Raw genomic sequence first — 15245 nt, 5'->3', positions numbered from 1 at the left:
CCGGACGACGGAACAAGCTTGCCGCATGCGCAGCCGCACGTTGGTTTGTGAACAATACGTATATATAGACAGCGTAAAGACAGGTCCTGCGAACTTTTGAATATGTATTCAAGACGCCACTCTCGGAAGGTGCACTCCTTGTGTGGTATTCAAGTACGTGACCTTGAATGACAATACCGTTTTTTAAAAAAAGTAAGTCACACACCAGGAAGCCAATTCAGATGGATCTTTGCCAAATGAGCCAAATACAAAAGGCCGAACAACGCGGCGTCAAATAGGTACAGTATTTTCTATCTTACCGTCGTTTGCCAAACGTTAGTAAATGACCGCATTTTCACTTGCCGCGCTCATTTTCTTCTAAGGAAACCCAATCGGAAATCTATAACGAGCCGAAAGAGGTATACGGCGAGATTATTCGGTCCAAGAAGATCGCGTCCTGTTCCGGTGTACGGCGCAACTCCCGAGTGCGCGATTCAGTGAAGAAAGACTCGCAGCACTGCACGCAACTGTTCGACGAGCAGCCTAGACGACGCGCGCGCTATTACCCTCCCTCCTTGCGCAGCGGAGTGCTTCGATGCGGTCGCGATAAGAGGAGCGATTTCGCGACTGACCAACTGTCGCCTCCGTCCCATCGCCGGCGCATGTTCTCTTCACGCAGCCGTGTGTCGGCGAGATAAGAGAGAGAGAGAGAGAAAAGGAAAAGAACGTCCCGCAGTTCTGCATACACCTGACAAGTTGTCGCAAAGAGCGGTGGCAAAAGGAAAGTAAAGATAAGGATAGAAAAAAAGAGTGACCTCCACGATTCCAATGATCGTGAAAACTACAAGGGCGAAGTCCGCGGCTGCGAGGAGATCAGTGTTCGCTCCTTAAGTGAAGCATCGCTTCTTGGTATTCACAGATGACTGTTCTTGAAACCATGGACATTGCAAAATCCATTTGGTATGCGAATGATCGCGAAACCGTAGTAGGCTCACACGCGTGCGTACTTACGCACTGCATTCAATGAAAAAGTTGGCGTTGTGTGGACACTTGCAGGAAGCTGCTTGTCACAGTTGTTAGTTCACGCTCGCCCTGTGCATGCCTGTGCGTTCTTTTCGGGCTTCCTTCCTTGTGCTTCAGCGGCGCGCTGCAAATATCGAGCTGCTTCTCGTTCTTCGTGTGATATCCAATTTCTTGCTATCGCATTCATTGCTTCGCCCTTGCGGCGAAATTGTCATTTTTTTTTTATTTTCCCACCGAAATATACATGATGAAGTAACCATCAAAGTGTTTTTTTCTTTTTTTTCGTATTTTGGCCTCATTGGCTCAACCAAGCTCCCCTAAATTCGGTATGTTAAATTTCTGGCTCCCTCACAACACAATGTACTTCTTTTTTACCGATTATGAACTATACGTAAGCCCAAGTAGACGACCTCAAAATCTATGACGTCACGGCGACTTGTGTGGGAAATTCAAGGTGGCTTCACCACCGCATTTTCCTTTTGCGCGTTTGCTCGCTTACCAAGCGTCGTCTCTTATGAAGCGTGGTGTTTCTGGCACCATGAAAGAGTAAATTACTAATACTAAAGGAAAAAAAAAAAACATTTTTCTCTTTAGTGCTCCTGCAACTGTATAGTGTATTAATTATGACGTAAATCGAGATGAATTTAAGTAGCCGAGGAATCGCCCTATCCGTCGGTGGGATCCGAACCAACAATGACGATGGTATACAGACATAACGTTAACGATACAGGCACGGTGAAATCAATGGAGGCAAAAACACGGCGCAATACATTATAGCACGTATATACCACGTCACTTATCTCTCCTTTGCCCGTGTTCCCTCCTCCTCTTACTTGCCCCCTATACTGGTGTGATCTTCCTCTCCCCCGATCCCCCCTCCCAAAAAAATGGACGCTGTGTGTGTGTGCGGGGGGGGGGGGGGCAATCGCCCCGCGTCGCGTTCAACCCCTCGGCAAGCCTTTCTCATCTCAGATCCCCCTGTGTGTGTGTATATATATATACACACCGTCATGCACGTGTGAGTGAGCTAGCTACAGCTCGTGCATCCATGGCTCACCCGCATGCGCCGATGGCAACCGATGGTTTTCGGAGGTTGCGGGAACGGATCCCGTTCAAGGGGTGTCACACTGAGGCATCGAATTGCAGAGGCTGCGGTGGCAGCAACAGACACCCGACCCTTTCCCCTTCGCGCCCGCCCCCTCCCTTCATATCTATGTATACATGTTTTTCTATAGTGCATGTATGCGCGAGTGACGACTGTTGAGTTTCCCATGGAAGGCGTCCCCCTTCACGCCGCTATTAATCTTCGCTTTTCAGCGATGCTTATAAGAGCTATATCGGTCGTACTGCCGCAGGCGCACGCGCCGCAAATTCATATATTTCATCGCTGTGCATGTGGCCCGATCGGTGGCATCGATTGAGGCCGCGTCGCGGTGGTGTAAGAGGGGAAAGGTTCGGTTTTTCTTATCTCCCCTTTGTACCTTTATACACAAACACGGTTCCTTTATATATACCTCCCCATCTCAAGGCCTCGCGATGTTGTTCGCGTTGCCTAAATATCTATTTTTTTTATATTGCAATGAGAGTCAACAGAAGGCTCTTTGAAGATACATCCTAACCGCAAACGTAAGCAGAACAGACGGTTTTAATTCGTCCGTGTAACGTGATGCCACGCGTTAAACGGAAGTATATATGTATACAAGGTTGCCGTGAGACGTGGATGGCAGATCGACGCATGTTGTCCACATATCTCGTCACACCTATAGTTGAGCAAGGATATTACAAACTCTCGTGCGTTCATGTGCACGTTCTTAAAGAAGGAGAACAAAAGACATAATGTCTGAATTGGTATACGTCACTGACGACGCTTTACGCAAGCAGCAAGGTGTAAAAAATGTGTCGTAGTGCATTATATATCCCTGTACAACAACCCAACAGTTGCGAACCCGGTATTCTTTGAACGGTATAATGGGTATATACACAGACAAGCTTTCCGAATATGCCGCAAACACGAAAGCGCGCGATGGAAGCACAACGACGCTATCTGATGACAGACACTGACGTTAACAACTGCGTCACAATTTTTTGTTGCTTGCTAAAGAAATGTTCCGCATATTTATCTGCTACTCCAAAGGTGTCATAGCAGTAATCAACGCAGTATATTAGATTACTCCTTTTTTGTCGTCATTTTAAGCGAGAATAATGACGCAAGGAAGAAGCAATAGGTTGCTGTGCGTTGAGGTGATATAAATGCTATAACCTTGGCTCCTGATTTTACTGTATTCAAGTAACTATATGTATCATCTATTTAATCAACCTCCGCTTCTCAATCGGTGTGTGTCCTATACAGGAAGTGTCGTGCGTTATGTATAGACAGCTTGAAAACGCATATCCACATCGGGGACAGGCCAGGACTATGTCTTGTGGTGGAAAGATGGCACAAGTAAAAGTGGAAGGGGAAAGAGAGGGACAGCACCGAGAGCAATGATGACAATGGTACTTGTATCATTATTGATAATACTATTATATACATTAATATAAACATTTGCCTATGAATATAGGTCTAAGAAGGCAAGCACTCAGTCTATCATATCTATATAAAAAAGTTCATTTTGATCACATCGCAATTTCATTATGATGACAATATGCTCCTTCTAAAGGCGCATGCGCAAAGTATCTCTCTCTCTCTATCTATCTATCTATCTATCTATCTATCTATCTATCTATCTATCTATCTATCTATCTATCTATCTATCTATCTATCTATCTATATATATATATATATATATATATATATATATATATATATATATATATATATATATATATATATATATATATATATATATATATATATATATATATATATATATATCCACTCATGCTTCAAAGTGCAAGTCCGGTATAGTTATACTAACCTTATACTTTATATACAGAGAAGAACAAAAAGAAAACGATAGTGGCGATATTACGTGACGTAGTGTTGACGCAAAGTGCGCAGAATGTTATTGCAGCTGATGGCTGTTCATTGAACGCTTTGCCGACGTGAGGGATTTGGGAACGTATACAGGGCAACTTGCACTTCCTTGAACCCTCTTGGTTTGTGCATCAGCGACGTTAAACGCGTTGTTATTTATTCCAATGCAAGCATATATATGTATAACGCGGTGACATAATACGATCCGTTTGTAAATGAACCGTAAACTTTAATAAGCGTCTATTAAAAGAGACACCAAAAAGACAACAGAGAAAAGTACATTATAAGTGTGGCAACCATGCTCAAAAAGAGAGAGTGTTTGCGATAAAAAGAGAGATCAAATAAATAATTTTAAACGTGAACCGATCCAACGAAGCGTTGCGTCAACTCTATAATTGCAGGCTGCAAGCTTCGGTCTCGATGTGGTTCACAAAGAAGAAAGTTTTATATAAATGTCGCGTTTACACAACGGAGACAAATCGTGCGCGATTTAGTATTGCTGACGCAACAATCATTACGCGTACATCGCAGGGTGGGTACACATCCATCATCAAGAGATGAAGACCTCAAGCGTGTACTTAAAACACGCCTTTGTCTCTGTATGCGTAGCTGCCCATTTACATTTTTTCGCTACCGCCGCAACCACGGCGACACCCCGCGGCAAAGACAGGCGCATGACAGTCGTAAAAGGAGTTCGCATCAAGACATGTACAGGTGTGAGTGCAGAAAGCCAGCGAGCGCTCACTACACATAAAGTATATATACGCTGCGGGGTGCTCGATTCACAAACCGCGGGCCATTCATTCAGCGGTCTTGTATGTGCGCACTTGGCAGAATGTAAATATGACGTACGAGCGCACAGTTTAAAGTCAGGCGACGTTAGACGAATGAGCTTTTGAACGCGTCATCGCTTTTCGTATCTCTGCCCTCCCTCCCCCTTTCCTTTTTTTTACTATGTTCTAATTCACCGAGGGTTTGCGCCGACGGATGAAGCTGTCCGCAAGAGTAAAGAAAATATACAGATCTCAGCCTGGGCCTCACGCAAGTTGTCTTTTACAAGCACACCACACACGCGCGTTGGAACTTGCGGCGTGACAGCTCAGTTCCAGGTTTTGATGGAGTGCGCGCCGTGAGGAAACAATTTCTGCCCGCCGCGCGCCCATTAGCAAATGGAACGCAATCCTATATAAGCATCCAATGTGGTCGTCGAGAGAAAGACAGACGGGGGGTGAGGGCGAGCGATGAGCGAGGCTTATATAGTTCGCGCAGGGCACCCTTTTACTGGAATGAGGGAATTATAACAGGGGGCTTCAGGCTGGGAAACGCGCGCGTCTCTATTTAGATGCGTGACGAGTCACCCTCTCAACACCTCACTCTTTCATTAAGCGGGAACGTGCCTATGTTGATAAGTGCGGCGAGTCAAGCCACCGTCAGGACATAGCACATATAGATTCACGTCGGTGGTATCAGTATGTCATGTGTATATCACACCAACGGAGAGCGTTCACGTCTTGTAGGAAATATTTTAGGTCATGAATGGGAAGGATCTAGGACTGAGATTGTGGCCTATATTCGTGCATAATGGTGTTTGCTTATGTGTTTGTCTTATTTAAGCTCGATCGATGTTTCCGCCTTTGTAGTGAGATCTGAATGATGAGACGGCATAAAGAACGGAGTTGTTAACAAGAGAGGTGAGCTTTTAGCAACGAGCGATCGTCCATGAAGCGTGTGACGTGAAATGAAATTTGAAAATTAGTGACGCGCGAACAGGTGTAAACGTGTCAATAAAGTGCGACCGACATCGGAACGAAGATCGGAGTTGAAAGGGAAAAGAAGTACAAAACGGGTAAACAGTTTCGTGTAGACACAAAAAGGAAAGGGTCACGCCATCGCGCACAAAGAGAAGTCGCCTGCTCACCTGGCGTACAGCAGTGGGGGCGTAGCAGAGGACGACGTCGACAGGAGGCGAGCCGCCACCGCAAGGGCCCCTCACTTCAAGGCGCGCCCATGGTCGGCTGGCTGGCCGGCGTCGCGCTTCGGACCCCCTCTTCCGGTCGGCGGCCGCGAATTTTCCGGGGCCGTGGGAAGAGCGGTGTCGCACGCTTGGCCAGAGACGGCGGGCCCCGCGCCCAACGGCTTTCACGCCCGAACTCGCCGACCCGAACTCTCCGGTCGCCCCGCTCTGTCGCGCTCGGCCGCCGACGCTGTCGGCTCAGATAATCGCCGCCTCGGACCAATGGAGCGCTGCGTGCGGGCGTGACGTCACCCCTCGCCCTCTCCACGGGGGTCCGCGGACACGCCCCGCGAACGGCGCATCTCATTAGCTCTGCGGGCCAATGGAGGCCGCGTCGGTTCTGCCGCGGGCACCGCCTTCGCGAAACCGCCTCTTCGTTGCGGTATGGGGGGTCGGCGACGGTTTTCCAAAGGGGGCCGAAGTGGCTCGCGGGAAGGTGGGGGGTTCGGGTCCCTCTCTCGTAGCGGGGGTCTACGCAAAACCCTCTTTCTCTCGTCCTCACCCGTGGGACCACGGCGGTTGACTGTGCGTCGCCGGCGGGGGGTTTCCGTGGCGGACCGGAGTCGTCGAGGGTTGCGGGGGCAAAAACGCGCCCGCTTCCGCAGCTGGCCACTTGCCTCCCGCACCGTGGATAAACGCCGTGTTTTCCGGAGGGTTTCGGCGTGGAGCCCGCATGTGTGTGAGCGCGAGGGTGTGTGCGTGTACGGCCTCGTGCGAGGGCCCCGCGGGCGTTCGGCCCCCATCGCAACCTGCCCGGGATCGGGCTTGGAGACGACGACGCCGGCGAAGTGACCACCGGGAGCGAAGACCACGGCCGCTGCAGGACACCACTTCTGCCATGTTTGGACTCCGACGAGTGGGCGCATGTTGGACAACACGCAAGGCGCATTATATTTTTGAGCGCTTGCTGTGGTGGCAGCGTGTCGTATGACAACGTGATCATCCCGTGCCATACGTCGCGGCGTAGCAGTAGATTCGGTTGCGCGTTAATATTCGTAGCGTTGACTGGCGATTGGGGAATTAATTTTAGGCACGTTATCCATAATAGTCAAATCAGCACCTCATTTGCGACATTAAAACGCTACCAAGCAGATTCCCAAAATTTTTCTCTTAGTTTAGTTTTCGGGCCAGAAACCATATGCGTCGATTATGAAACAACATAAAAAATAATCTTGGGTGACCTAACTCGAGAAAAGATAAAATAATCAACGTTGCCGAACTAAAGTATAGTCGCTTAACAGGTCTCAGCAACCTACGCAAGATAACTTGACTAGGCATGTTCCTCACAGAAGCCCACAAACCTTACACTTTGAAATTCAAGCGAATATTTTATATCGTGTAGCATCAAAAACGGCCCGATGTTATCGAAATTCAGTCAATCGGCCACTTATGAAGCACGTCACACGAACGGTTGCCACTCGGTAAGCGATAACCACGCCTGTGAGCTGTATATAGGGCTATCCTCAGTAAGTAATTCGTAGCAGTTAAAAGGTTTTTCTGATTTTTTACCCTCTCTCATCGATAAGCAATGGAAGTTAACGAAGTTAAATAATCCCCGAATGGTGGAGCCCAGTGTACAGTACGGTCCACTGTTAAAGGGAACACGCGAATGAGCAACTCTAATTTTGTTGGCCCCCTAACGGCTAGTGGATGCGGAAGTATTGTTCGTGCACGTTACTATAGTCTATCATAAGGGTTCGTAACTGTCAGCCATCAGTAGTGTTATCCAAATGTAAGTTTTGCAGGAGAGCGAAATACGGACATACCCGAAACGCAAGTGTTCCCTTTAACAGTGGACCCGTCTGTACATGCTTCATTGAGAATAGATAATTGAAACGAAGCACGCGGCTTAGTGATGCGAATCACGCGTAGTCACCGTCGCAATCATCACCAGTCACATCCACATCTACCGCAAGACGAAGGCCTCCCCCAGTTATGTCCAATAACCAAGGTCTCGCGGTGTCAGTTGACTGCTTCCGGGCAACTCGCGGTGTCAGTTGACTGGTATCCGGGCAACTGAATAGCACACGAATCCGTGTAGGCGACTGCTGAATCCGTCTATTAGATTAAACAACTAAACGACAGCATTGAGGATGACTGGTGCAGTTAAACGATAGTTTAACCGCAAACACACAGAGCTAACGTTTACAGCAAATCCATAATGCGAATTTCCGTGACAAAATCAGGAAGCACCTATGGCATCGGCTTCACCGCTGAACTGAACGGCCTGATGTGAAGCCCTTCTTTATTTTATATATAATGATGCCTGGCTTCTTTCTTTTTTTTTTTTCACGAAATACGGCATTTCACCTTATGGTAATTTTTATTAGTCGACTTTATGCTATTCATATTTTAGTTTTTTGTCACTAATTGCGACAATATGTTTTTTTTTTTTTCCCTCGATCTGTGCAGAAAGCCTGATACTATCCCGTATTTGTAATACTCAAAATCCTCCGCTGCAATACTCATTTTACATCACGGACTGCTCCGACCGCCGTACTTCTTGCGGCATCGCGCAACCGAACGCGAAAATTGACTTGATTAATAAAGAAATGTAAAAAAAAGAAACGCGAAGAGGTCTTCACTGCATCAAGTGTGTGCGTGCAGTGAAGAACACTTTAGAGAGAAAAGAAAATCGACGACAGTAAATTTTGGCATTCTGGGGTCGGAAAAGTCGGACGGTTGCACTGTGATGGAAGGGTGTAACAGCAGACTCTTAGAGCAACTGATTAATTAATAACGTTGTAGAAACGACAGCTGTTGTACTGTGGCAAACAGACACGCCTTCCATAGCAATGGAGACGCGCACCGCTGGCATCTACACACGTGCCCACGTCGATATTTAAAACGAAAAGCTATTCCAGGATAGGCAAGCGCGCGAAGGGTATTCGGAAAGTTAGGTGGCCAGACGAGATTAAGAAGTTTGCTGAGATAACGCGGCCGCAGAAAGCACAGGACCGAACGTGGAAGAGGCCTTTGCCCAGCAATCTCCTAAGTATACTACGCGTTTGGAGGACGTTGTATAACGCACGAAAAACACATTGCGAATAGTCATTGTTGCTATTGCAGGCATGTGAAAAAAAAAGTTTTTTTTTCTACTTTAATGTAAACCTGAGCTCGCTTTATGACCATATCCGATTGGCCTGGATATCTTTACTTTCCTTACACGCGAAGCGAAGTCGCGGCAAATATAGTGAACACGCGCCATAAGGAAACAAGACAACCAGAGGAGACTCCCATGGCGATGTTGTCGAGTGTTGCGGACAGTGTGCAGTGCGGGCTCCTCGTCCTCCTTTTATCGTACAGTCCTATCTCTAAGCGGCATCGTATCACGCAATGGCATGTGGTGGCTTCGTGTAGAAAATCATTTTTAGCGTCATGATCAGCCTACATACTGTGGCGGATATTACAGGGCGACATAAGGCCTAACCCCAGCGATACGCGTTCTCGCATCATATGGCATAATCATATTCCTGAAATCGCTTTGGTTCTTTTACCGAGTAAACAGAGCCAATTCCAGAGGCAGTGTAATCGAAGGTTGTGACCTGGTTGGCTGATTGTGATGCCAGCCCACCCGATGAGTGTCTTCACAGAGGTGTTAACGTGCACCTGTAACGCGGGTAAATCCTGCAGAGTATATAACTCAAACGTCACGGCACTTACAATGCAACAAATCCCGTGACCAATTCAGTTAACCAATGAACGTCCTCAGCAGCACATCTCGGCAGGCCTCTCTGGAAACTATGTCGTTTAATTGAGTTTGAATTTATCATGCCCCGATAGTTTCTGCCCATTATTTTTCTAATCGCCTAATCGCTAAATGAGGTCACAAGCCATACTTTAACTCCTCAAGTGCTCTATACACGGAATCTGCGAACCGTGCCTAGAAATAGTTTAAATTCCGCTTGCTTTCCGGACCTCGACTTCAGCACCAACTCTCCTGTCTGAATTCCTGCATACAAACTGCTTACCAGATTTTCGCAGTTGGCCTAGCGCAACCCGCGAAGTCTCAGTGAAATGCGCCCGCTGGAATACTTACTTCGACGCATTCCATTGCCTAATGTGGTTGCAAGAGTACAGAGGCTAGAGCTTATAAGATTTGCGCAATTTGTGTGCATGTCGCATAACGTGCAGTGGTCACGAAGCGCGATCAGTTAGTTACTAGGCAACTCAGCAGCGATTTTCTTTTTTTTTTTCTTCATGCGCTCACGAAGTTGCCCTACATATTTCCTCATATCCGTCCAGCTGCGGTGACGCAACAGATGCGATGCTTACGCTATATGAGAGCTGTCCCGACCTGACAGAAGACGCATCTGAACGATCCGCCTTTTTCACAACGCCCCGGCGCATGCATGCGCCCCCTTCCCCTAGCGGAAAAGTCGCGAAACGTCTCTTTATCTCGGAGGCTTTGCTTCTGGTAATACCGGTTGTCCCGGCCCCTATACCAAACCCTTACCAAAACGGCAGAGGGCAGCAAAGGAAAATGAAAGAGGCGGACTGTTCATGCCAAGTGCCTACGATGTGTATCACAGAAGAGCCGCCACGCCGATGTATATCTTCCGGACAGCCAACTTCCCGGTGAAGCATGTGGAGACAAATTGCGCTCTCAGCGACCAATTTATAAGCAGTTGACATAAAAGTGATCCTCGATCGAAAATTAAAAGTGTAGCGCATTTGCGCGAAGCCGTCGTTTTAACACCCGACATATATTACAGCGACAGCTGTTATGAGATCACAACAACAGCCGTTTTTGGTGCCGTAGTTGTCCGCCGCCGCCGCCGGTGTCCGTAACCGCTATCGCGCGAAATATTAACAAAAACGAAATAAGAAAAAATATCCACGATGGAACGGGGTTCAAATCTGCGCCCTCTGCATGGGAGCGCAGCATTCTACCACAGAGCCATGCCGGTGCTTGAAACTCCTTTGCAAAAAGACCCTACAGGCTTCATGTCGGGAAGGAACCAAATTAACACATGTAATATTGCGTGGTAGAAGAGTAAAATAACAACCATGCGTCACAAAACGCGAATTCTGTAACAAGGCGCCACACAATGCGAATTGCGCAACGAGTAAGTTGCTGAATGCTTCCAACCTATTACAAAGGGCTCATCCATAATTCTTCGTCGTCATCAGGCACAACATCAACAAAGTACACATAATGCTTACAGTTGTGTAGCGGATACCAGGGTTCTCCGCAGAATGGCGAAAAATGACATATATAGTGGGTGCATCCCTACTTCACAAAAATTATGATGATTATTAGTGAAGTGGGTACCTCGCAAGTGCACTTCTATTGGTTGCCGAGGAAGCCCATTAGGCCCCCTGATCCATTTTCTCAGGGTCTCAATAAAGTTATTTCCCCCTCTCTCTCTCTTTCTCACGTTAACGTATTTTATATAGCTTCGTGGGAGAGTGAAACAACGACTAGGCGCCACACAATGCGAATTACGGGACTAGTCGGTCGTTTAAAGCTTCCAACCCATTACAAAGGGCTCAGCCATAACTCTTCACCATCAGCCGCCGCATCAGCAAAGTGCACATAATGCCTTAAAGATTATTAGCGGGTACCTCGCTTCTTCGCAGAATGACGAATAATGACGTAGTGGGTGTTTCATCACAAAAATTATGGCTTATAGCGCAGTGATTACCTCGCAAGTGTACTTGTATTAGTAGTATTATGGCGTAGTGGGTACCTTGCAAGTTTATTTGTATTAGTATAGCTTCAAGAGAGTTTACAACGGGCTCTATGCCGCTCTTCCAGCTTTCGCTGTGACTGTGCTGCGCTTTCTGCACAGGCCTGGCGTTTTCTAACCAGGAGGCGACATGTCAGATCGCAGAACAACGTAGAATTTATTCGTCAACTCGAAGCACAACGATCACATATGTTGGAAGTAAGCTCTGAGAAAAAAAAATCGCAAGGTTTAGGAAGGTTAGTAAAAGGGAATATCATTTATTCGAGATTCGCAATGCTGCCGCGAAGATTTACTTTTTTCAGAATACCGCACGGGCTTCATTCGTATATATATCAATAGCTTCGAAACTGTCGGAAGGATATGGCATAGATTACCTTTTCAGGTTTATACTCCTGTGGCCACGCGTATACCGCCTGCCCACACTGGTCTCATTCATGTGTAACTTATCGATGGCATATAGTACTCCGAAGCAATGCCTGCCAAATTACAGTCTTAGTCAAATGGTTCGCTGACCATCAGTGTTTCCCTGGCATCACTGGCATTTACTGACCTAAAATTCGGTGAGACAACGTATGCGATTGGTGAAAGACGCAATGTATACACAATGCACTGTCTTTCGAAAATTCAGAGCACCGTTCATTATATATACATGGCCCCAGGTTACAGCGTCGTCGACCTTTCTGCTGGGACATATTCCGCGGCCTGCTTTACGTCCTTCCTGACTGTATCGCTGATGTGACCCTCCACAAAATGACTCTCTGCCACGTGACGTGAAATTGAATTACGCCGTGTGAACGAAACCTCGCGGCACGTGACCTCACCCACCGGATGAGGGGATGTCCCCCATGCTTTGCGAATGGACACACTCTCATAGTGATGCGGTGACGTTCGCCTATAGCCACACACCGTTCTCGGAAAATTTTGCCATTTTTGCGAACGTTTCTCAGGTTATTCTATCCAGTGCCTTCCAATAAAAAAACACCTCTGGTCAGAAAATGCTCTGAAAGATGCATACTTGTGGCACTGATATAACTATGTAACAACAGTCCACCGCACAAACCCGCGGGTCTGCGATGTGGTCCTTCATGATATCCGTACTGAAAGCAGCACAAACGGCAAAGACAAGTGTGATGGTTACATGGCTTTGCACATATTTCGGATCAACTGTAACGGAAACCAACGCCTTTACCTGTCTCCATGGACCCCGCAATCATGAATCTCTCATTTGTGTACATCGTACGTGTGCAGCTACGCCAGCACCACCTAACCAATTCGCACGGCGCAGACACTTCACGAACAGAAATGAGATAGTGACGTCACAGAATATAACCATGGCACAGTGGCAGTGTTGTACGCGCAGCAGAGAGAGTGAGAGAGACACAACTGAGGGAAATGAAGGAGGTTAAGGGGAGGGAAAACTTCTGGTTTGTTACCCCATGCCAGTGAAAAGAGTAAGAACGTAAGCCGCGACAAAAAAGAAAAAGAAAACAAAACAGGTGTGTGAAAATAAAGTAGAGACACACAGCGGCCGTGGTAGAGATGAGGAACGGTAGATCACCGTGGCCGCGAAGAAAAGAAAAATTAAACACGCTCTTGGCCGCTATATACAGCCCGTCGTGTTGGCCCCTCTTGGCGACGGGCTGCTTTCGGTGTTGACAATATAAAATGCCAACCTAAACAGTCATTATTGTGCATTATTTCAAGGCATTAATTTTTTTAACGTGGTAGTGACCTATAAGGTAGATACACGCCACATAACTCGCACAATGAGTCATGCATGTGATAATTTAATAATAATAATAATAATAATAATAATAATAATAATAATAATAATAATAATAATAATAATAATAATAATAATAATAATAATAATAATAATAATGTTTATTTGCCATCAGTACAAAAATAATGATGGAGGGGGCGGGAATAAAAGCGACAATCCGCTTGACGAAGTTCCCACTCCCGTACAGGTAACAGCAGCGAGGCACATAAAAAAAATACAGTTCTATATATGTATTGAATAATATTGGTCTGCATTTAAACAAGCGCAGAAAGAAAAAAAAAAGAAAAAAAAGCATACACACACAGAGCACTACCATTTGCTCCTATAAAAGGAAAATTATACATACACTTATATATATACATATATACACATATATATACATGTCTGCACACATAAACATGCAGTTACATACAAAATACCCAATATACATAATCGCGTACATATCAGTTCAGTCATTCTAATAAAGGAAAAATAGAATGAAATGTCATCTTCTGTACGAGGATGTTAGTGAGTATGGGTCGTTATTCGTTACTCATTATTCAATAAAACATAAAAATGTTTTATTCAGTATGCACGGGTACGATCCCCTCCTTTTCTTGGGAGATGGCATTCAGGTGAGTCAAGGCAAATGGGTTTTTATGGAGGGCGTGTGTTAAGTGCACATCAACAGCTCTGCCACTCGTATGTAGAGATGTGCTCTATGAGCAGGTGCAAGATGCGTTTCCTTATGTACATATATGTCCGGTCCACTGTTTGAACCGAATCATAGGTCACAACAGCGATGTCCCATAGATCATACTTCATCTTGAACGAGTCAGTGACATAAAGAGGGGGTATAAGTTTCATTTCAGCGGCATGTACTGCGTTCATGCAAGCGCCATCACCTACCACACAAATATCACGAACGCGCGCAAAAAAAAAAAAAAAAAAAATTTCATCATGTAGTGGCGCTATGCCACATTTACAGGGTTCAGAACATTTTGGCATTATTTACAATGTATATCCCTCTCTATCAGACCCACGTGTAAAGGTTTTGCAAACAATAAATATTTTGATTGATTGATTCGTTAATTGATTGAGTGAGCAATTTAATGATTGACTAATTGGTTGAATTAGAATGACATCGACGTACATTGTCAGCGCGTATTCCCCCACCCCAAGACCCTGTCGCACTAACAAGCGTAAGAACTGAGACAACATGCAATAACTGCAGCTGTAACAAATATATCTATGAAAAATAGTACTAGTAGTTTTATGCTTAAAGGGACACTAAAGAGAAAAAACGATTTTTCTCGTATTAGTAAATTACTCTTTCACGATACCAAGTACACCACGCTTGCCGCGAGAAGACGCTTGGTAAGCGAGAAAACACACAAAAAGAAAATGCTGGTGGCGACGCCACATTGAAGTTCCCGCGCCAGTCGCCATGATGTCATAAATTTTGACGGCGTCTACTAGGGCCTACGTAGTTCCTAATAGGTCAAAATGAAGTGCGTTGTCTTCTGAGTTGGCCAGAGACTTAACATACTAAGTTTCAGGAAATTTCGTTGAGCCAATGTGGCCGAAATACGAGAAAACACTTTGAAATCCGTGACGTCACCATCGGAGATTTCGGCAGGAAATTTAAACGTGACACTTTCGGCATTGATTTTCTCATCTATTAATAAACCTCTGATGGTGGAATTAACGTCATTAGAGTTTTCAGAGTACAATTTATCAATATAAACCAATTCATTGTTTCAATTTAGTGTCCCTTTAAGTTTAGAAGTCTTTTGG

At 45.9% G+C, this 15245-nt stretch overlaps 1 protein-coding gene across 2 annotated transcripts in view; it reads right to left on the bottom strand.

Moving 5' to 3' along the window:
* LOC119383127 (paired box protein Pax-6) overlaps positions 1 to 6193 on the bottom strand; it is a 70004-nt gene extending 63811 nt beyond the window's left edge. For both annotated transcript variants that reach the window (XM_037651134.2, XM_037651135.2), the window contains exon 1: positions 5898 to 6193. The gene's annotated coding sequence lies outside the window, so the exon portion shown is untranslated. The remainder of the gene's footprint in view (positions 1 to 5897) is intronic.
* Between the last annotated feature and the right edge of the window lie 9052 nt (positions 6194 to 15245).

Source organism: Rhipicephalus sanguineus, chromosome 2 (genome assembly GCF_013339695.2).
Source record: "Rhipicephalus sanguineus isolate Rsan-2018 chromosome 2, BIME_Rsan_1.4, whole genome shotgun sequence".
In the NCBI taxonomy this organism is placed as follows: domain Eukaryota; kingdom Metazoa; phylum Arthropoda; class Arachnida; order Ixodida; family Ixodidae; genus Rhipicephalus; species Rhipicephalus sanguineus.
Note: the sequence above shows the minus strand (reverse complement) of the source record. Positions and strands in the feature narration are given on the sequence as shown.